We start from the raw sequence: 7,576 nt of genomic DNA, 5'->3' as shown, positions 1-7,576 counted from the left end.
AAAATGCTTGAGTACGAATATCTAGTATATTTACATATTTCTAAGTAATGTACATAGGACTAAACATATACGAACATTGTAAAATGTGCATAAGAATATAAATTAAAAGGAAATAGAGAGGAAATGACTACTCTTATTTAAATTTTTATTTGATTTCTCAGACTTACAAAACATTTTTGTTCTCTGTATACATGAATAAATATCACTGTTTTTGTTTTAACATTGGTTCAATAATTAGTGACTCAGAGGTTCACAAGTACATTTCTAACTTTGGTTTATTTTGAAAAAAGCTTTTATTCATCATCATAGCTGAAAAAGATACAAAGTAATATAGTATTAAAATGCACCAAAATGCATTATTAAATCCTAATATTCATTTCCACCCACCAATTATGCCAGGTTTTATCAAAATTCAGCCAATAAATTTACTGATGTCAAAGAGTTGTTCTTGCAAGCCAATTGAAAGGCATTGTAATCGTATGTCTGGAATATGACTAGATTAGAGGACTTTGTTTCCAAAATTTTTTACACATAAAGATTCAAATGTTTCCTAGGTGATGATACAGTTATATTAATTTCAGGAATAAAATAACAATGGAAACATTTCCAGACATCCATTTTCAAAATGGTCTCTCAATAAAAAGAATTTCTTTGCAAAAGCAGTTACTTTTATGTTGCACTACCTTTTCTTTTAAAGATATGTCTAAATGTATTTATTATTTTAATATCTGCTAGGTAGCATAGCATTGAAAGTCACTTGTCATAAGAGAAAATGTCAAGAATTTTGGAATACTAGTCTTTTTGTAAGAGAAAAAATGTGTAATTCAAACATTAGGGGTAAATTTTTATGATTTTGGATTAGGCAATGTTGTCTTAGATATGATATCAGAAGCACAAGTGACAGAAAAAATAGGTAATTTGTACATCTTCAAAATTAAAAACATTTGTGCTTCAAAGGACACTATCAAGGTAGAAGAAGGACAACCCACAGAATGGGATAAAACAGGCATAAATAATATGCCTGTTAAGGGAATTGTATTTAGAATATATAAAGAATCTTACAACTCAACAATAAAAAGAAAAATAACTCAATTGAAAATGGCCAAGAGGAGCGAGGGTGGCTCAGTTAGTTGAGTGTGTGACACTTGGTTTCCACTCAGGTTATGATCTCAGAGTCATGGGATCAAGCCCCACATCATCATCAGGCTCTGAGCTCATCAGGGAGTCTGCTTGTCCCTCTCCTTCTGCCCCTTCCCCCACTCATGCTCACTCTCTTTTTCGCGCTCTCTCAATAAACAAACAAACAAACAAACAAACAAACAAATCTTTAAAAAAAGAAGATGGGTAAAAGATTTGAGCATTTTTCCAAACACAATACACAAATGGCCAATAAACACATGAAAAGATGTTCAACATTATTATTCATGAGGGAAATGCAAATGAAAACCACAATGAGATTGCTAAAGGGAATGGAGTTTGTTTTGAGGATGATGAAAGTGTTCTAAAACTGATTGCGGTGATGGTTGTGCAACTGTGAATGTATGAAAAACCACTGGACTGTACACTTAAAAGATCTTATTTTTAAGTAATCTCTACACCCAACGTGGGGCTTCAACCCACAACCCCAAGATCAAGAGTCACATGCTCCCCCAACTGAGCCAGCCAGGTGATCCTGGGTTGTACACTTTAAATGCGTGAATTGTATGGAGATAAATTATATCTCAATAAAGTTGTTAATCTTTTGGTTAATCCACAATGAGTTACCGCTTTAAGCATACTAGCATAGCTAAAATAGAAAAGGCAGACAACAACAAATGATGAATATGCAGAAAAATCGTAACCCTCACTTCTTGCTGGGGGGATTGTAAAATGGTACAGTCAATTTGGAAGCTTCTCAAAATGTTAAACATAGAGTTATCATAAGACCAAGCAATTCCTCTCATATGTATATACATAAGAGAAATAAAAACACATGTCCACACAAAAACCTGTACATGAATGTCCATAGCAGTATTACTCATGATAGCTAAAAAGTGGAAACAATCTAATTGTCTATGAACTGATGAAGGAATTAGCAAAATCTGTCATATCCATATAATGGAATAATATTTGGCCATTAAAAGGATACATGCTACAAAATGGATGAATCTTGAAAATATCATGCTAAATGAAAGAAGTCAGACATAAAAGACCACATGTTGTGTGATTACTTTCATTGGACATGTCCAGAATAAGCAAATCCGTGGAGATAGAAAGTAGATTAGTGGTTTTCAGAGGCTGGAGGGAAAGGGGGACTAGACAGTGACTACTAATGGGTAGAGGGTTTCTCTTTGGGATGATGAAAATGATCTAAAATTTGATAACAGTGATGGTTGCACAAGTCTACGAATATTCTGAATACCACTAAGTTGCACATTTTCAAAGGGCAAATTTTATGTGAATTATATCTCAATCAGCCTGTTATTACAGATTTTTTAAAAATCACAAATAGGGGTGCCTCAGTAACTCAGTTGGTTACATAATCAACTCTCGATTTCGGCTCAGGTCATGACCTCAGGGTTGTGAGATCAAGCCCAGCGTTGGGCTCTGTGCTAGGCATGGAGACTGCTTAAGATTCTCTCTCTCCCTTTTCTTCTACCCTTGCCCCTTCCTCTCTAAAAATAAAAATAATAAAATAAAATAAAAATCACGAATATAGTAATGTGAATGCAATAAATCAAAATAGCATTATAAAGTTGAATAGGGGCTGCCTGGGTGGCTCAGTGGTTGAGCATCTGCCTTTGGCTCAGGGCGTGATCCCAGGGTCTGGAGATTGAGTCCCATGTTGAGCTTCCTGCATGGAGCCTGCTTCTCGCTCTATTTATGTCTCTGCCTCTCTCTGTGTCTCTCATGAGTAAATAAATAAAATCTTTAAGAAAAAAATAGTGACTAGGACTCTAGCGAAAATATAGAGTATGATTGTATGTTATAGGATAAGCTTCTGAAAATGTGATTATTTTGCACAAGAAAGCAAAAATAGTACAAATAGTAAAAGGGATACTGAGTATCTGAAAATTAGATATTACTGGGCTAGCAGTTTATTCATCCCTATTCTTCAGTGTATTGTTTATTATGAACTTGTTCAGATATAAACATAAAGCCACCCATGACTTTTTATTGTCTTTTTCAAACAAAACATGGTGAGCTCTCAATAAAGAAGTAGTATTTTTTCTAGAATAAGAACAAAATAATACTTTCCAAATTGATAAATTTTGTTTCTAATAGCAGACAGAAAATATTATAATTATAGCAACATTATTAAAATCTACACTTTTGGGATCCCTGGGTGGCTCAGTGGTTTGGTGCCTGCCTTTGGCCCAGGGCGCGATCCTCTAGTCCCAGGATCGAGTCCCATGTCCGGCTCCCCACATGGAGCCTGCTTCTCTCTCCTCCTGTGTCTCTGCCTCTCTCTCTCTCTATGTCTATCATAAATAAATAAATAAATATTTTTAAAAAACCTACACTTTTGCAGCAAAACAAGGCTATAAATCATTTTATTGCCAAAAAGGTATAAATACAATCACGGGGCTAATTACACAATTTATGCTCAAAGAGAAAGCAAACAAAAGTTGTTTATCCAGTAATGTTCTAGGCTGTTGCAAAAATTCAACAACATGCAATGTAAAAGAGCAATTAGTATCGTGTGCATCCTAAAAGATACTTCCCTTCACACAGGAAGGAAAAGGCTGCTGTTCTATGTACAAAACTGCCCTTGGTATTTGTGGCTACATATAGGAAGGGGAAAATGCTCCATGACATTTTTTTCAAAAGATTATATTTATTTATTCATGAGATACTCACAGAGAGAGGCAGAGACATAGGCAGAGGGAGAAGCAGGCTCCTTGTAGGGAGCCAGGTGCGGGACTCGGTCATGGTACCCTGGGATCATGCCCTGAACCAAAGGCAGATGCTCAACCACTGAGCCACCCAGGCATCCTGATCCGTGGCATTTTATTCTATTCATCACTGCAGATTCTTGCTATGGGAGAAGAGTTTTCATCTATAATAATCATTTTGTGAAAAAAAAATATATTGGAGTCGGTATTGTTGGAAACGTGGCCATATGCTTAGTAAAGAAGAGCATTATTCTAGGAATAAAAGGTTGCACCGGAATGACAATCCACACACTGCTTCCCTCACAGAGAACAAAGCAAACAATAGGTGCCCTGACCTTGACTCAGGGCTGAAGGAAAGAGAGGAGATTGCAAATATGCAATATAACCAATGAGTGAATGCCTTTTCAGTATGTTTCGAGAAGAAACAAGAGTGCTTCTCTAAGTGGAGGCATGTTGTCTGCTGCAGAAGGGTGCTCCCACACATTTTTTTTTTTAAATAAAGAAAGTGATTTATAGTATTTCCTTGTGACACTTATACTGCATGTAGAGATATTTCTCTAATTTCAAGGGGATTATCTCAGCTCTGTGTTCACATGCTTGTATGGCCTCAACCCGGCACTTCAAGACTGACATAGCAACAAGTCTTAAAAGTTGAAAATGGGAATAAACTCACAGAGTTTCTTAAGAAGATGTAAGCAACCTATGTTAGTTATTTATCACTGCATAAATAATTACCCCAAGACTTGGCAATTTACAATAAACATTTATGCTCTCACAGTTTCTGTGGGGCAAGAATCTGGGTGAAGCTTAGCTGGGTGACTCTGGTTCAGGGTTCCTCACGAAATTGCAGTCAAGTTATTAGTGAGGGCTGCAGTTATCTCAGGGCTTGACTGGAGAAGGATCCATTTCCAAGCTCACTCAGGTGGCTGTTGGCAGGCCTCGATCATCCCTGGCTGTTGGCTGGAGACAGTTCATTGCCATGTGGACCTCCCCCAGGGCATCTCACAACGGCAACTGGATTCTCTTGGTAAGTGCTCAGATGGAGAGCAAGACAGAGTTAGATTTGTAACCTAATCTCGCAGTGACATCCCATAGCTTCTGCCATATTCCATTGTTAAGTCCTGGCCACGCACGAGGAAAAACAATTACACGCAAATATGGATACCAGGAGGAGGGATCATTGAGGTCCTCTCAGAGACTGCCTGCCACAGTATCCATATACATGCATGGACTTTACCCAGACCAGGGGTGCCCCCATGATTCACCAGGTCTTGGTCAGTGAAGCTCTATACTCCTCCAATTGGCATAGCCTGAATTCTCAGTGCTCTGTGATCTAGAAGGCATATCTTGACCAACCATGTTAGTCATTGGAGATAGGTCCAAGGTCTAAGTCAGATCCTCATTAGGAGTCCAATGCCCTTGGGTACATATCTATTATAGAGCTGGTGGGTTTCCAACCCTGCCTCCTTCAGTTGGCATGGCTATGTGGTGGGACAGGTCTGGGCCTATTGATCTTCTTTCCGGTGGCAGGGACAAAGGTTATCTTTGGATAGCATGCCCTCCTAGCCAGGATACATTGAGATACTAATTATGCCAATCCCTCAAATGGAGTTGGTCTGGCGTGACCTGAGAGGTCAGTGGAGTGGGTTTGACCTGAGAGGATGCTTCATCTTTATCCTTGGGAGTTGGCTCTCAAACATGTGTAATGTTTGTTTCAGCCAGTCAACTAAAACAAGAGTGTCCTGAGTTGGGGCAGCAAGGCTCTTATTGATCTGCTCCATCAGGGATTAGAAAGAGCTGGTTGTCCTTCAACCTCCATTTCCTCTGTACTTAATAACAAAATCCCTGATTATTATCTGGGCATGGAGCTGCCTGGAGTAAAAACCACAATGATCAGTCTTCTTGCAGTTAGATGTGGTCACATAACTATGTTCTGGCCAATGGGGTATAAGCAGTAGCTATTGTTATAAGCAATGTAAGTAGTTGGTACAGGCAACTTCCAGGAAATAGCTTTAAAAGAGGAAGCAAGTTTCACCCTCTTCCCTTGTGTTGGCTACAATGTGGATGCAATGACTGGAAGTCTAGCAGCCATGTTGAGATAACTTTGGGAATAGAAGCCATGAAGGATAAAGCAATATGTAAGAAGGGTACGGTGGCACACCTTACCAATCCTGGGATGACTATCTCTGGACTTCTTAAATATGGGAGAGAGCAATAGATTTGCATATTTAAGTCATTTCTAGATTTTTTTGTTACTCCTAAGTGATTCTAGTCCTAACTAATGATGTGGCGTTGTTCAAGGCCAGACCCTAAATGTATACAATCTAGTCTTGCCATGACATGAACTCCCCTACTACTCCCTATGATATTCTTCTAGTAGGCAGATATTGTCTCTAAATGCAGGGCAGAGAGTTAAAGCAAACATTGCCAGGGTTCTCATTGGCAACTCTGCAATCTGCAGAGAGGAGGACATTCCTGCTGAACTTAGGGATGGAGCTACGTCAGGACAGGGGCTAGTCCTTGGAGTTTTCTTTAGATAGCAGGACCAACAGGTGCCTGTGGGGCTCTGAACTGAGCTCTCCTGCCATCTGTCCTGGGTGTTGCTGAAGTCCAAAAGCCTGATAGGTTCAAGATGTGTAGGTCAAGCCCTTGTCTTACTCAGATATGCAGAGCCAGCAGGTACTTTAAGAACAGAGAATGGGACTTGGAAGTACAGATAAAAGACAAGTAAAGCTGTCTTCTGGAAGAAGGCAGGGACTGGACACAAACAAAAAGTCTGTATCAAGCACCAACGTGGACAGTGTTTGTGTTGTGTGTGTAATGTCAGCCAGAGGGCCCTGGGAAACAAAGGCCATGTCTGTTTTCCTTTCATGGCCTCTGCTCCCCGGTGTCAATTACTTTCTCAAATGAAACCCACACCCAGGCTTATGCCAGGGCTATGTTCAGCTCCCACTCTCCTTTTCACAGCATGCCAAGGAAATAACTTGGCTTGGGGCACACATGGGAGGGCATTGCTCGGGGATTTTGTGTTGATAGACCCCAGAGTATCTACTAGTTTCTTGGGCCGATTGAATTCCTAATATAAAATGTAAGTCCTGTTTTGTAGAAAGGGCAGGAATTCACCTTAGGCAATAGGAGAATTTCAGCAAATTATAACCTGCTATCAGACTTCTGGTCTGTGCGTATTTTTTAATGCTTCTGAACAAACTTAACTTTAGCTTGATAAAGTCACTCCAACTTCTTCAGACTGTTCTCTGTTCATATTCACTGGCCCAATAATACCTCTAGTTCAAAATCCATTACCCAGGGCCTATTATTTTCAAATATATTTTCCAAAATGGGGCACTCGCTGGCCCAGGAGTGGTCAGAGGGATGGAAAAGATGTGGGTCCTCAAATCAGGCAATCTGTAGGGAAACCAACACTCTCACACTACAGTCCAAAGATATCATCTGTAGTTGTGGAATAAGAAATAAAGGAGTATATGCATTACTTAGAGTTATAAAGGACTAGCTGAGGAAGTAAAAATATTGATAAAGCTTTAAAGGGAAGCAGTCTGGGGGGTGAAAGGCAAATGTTAGCACACTAGATCCTTACCTTACATAGCAGGAAGCCAACTGATACATCAAATGATGGTATTTTTTCAACAAATATTTGATGTACGAAGGCAATGAGGATACAGACGTAATACAAACTAAACAAA

This window comes from Canis lupus, chromosome 9 (genome assembly GCF_003254725.2).
Source record: "Canis lupus dingo isolate Sandy chromosome 9, ASM325472v2, whole genome shotgun sequence".
Lineage (NCBI taxonomy): Eukaryota > Metazoa > Chordata > Mammalia > Carnivora > Canidae > Canis > Canis lupus.
Note: the sequence above shows the minus strand (reverse complement) of the source record.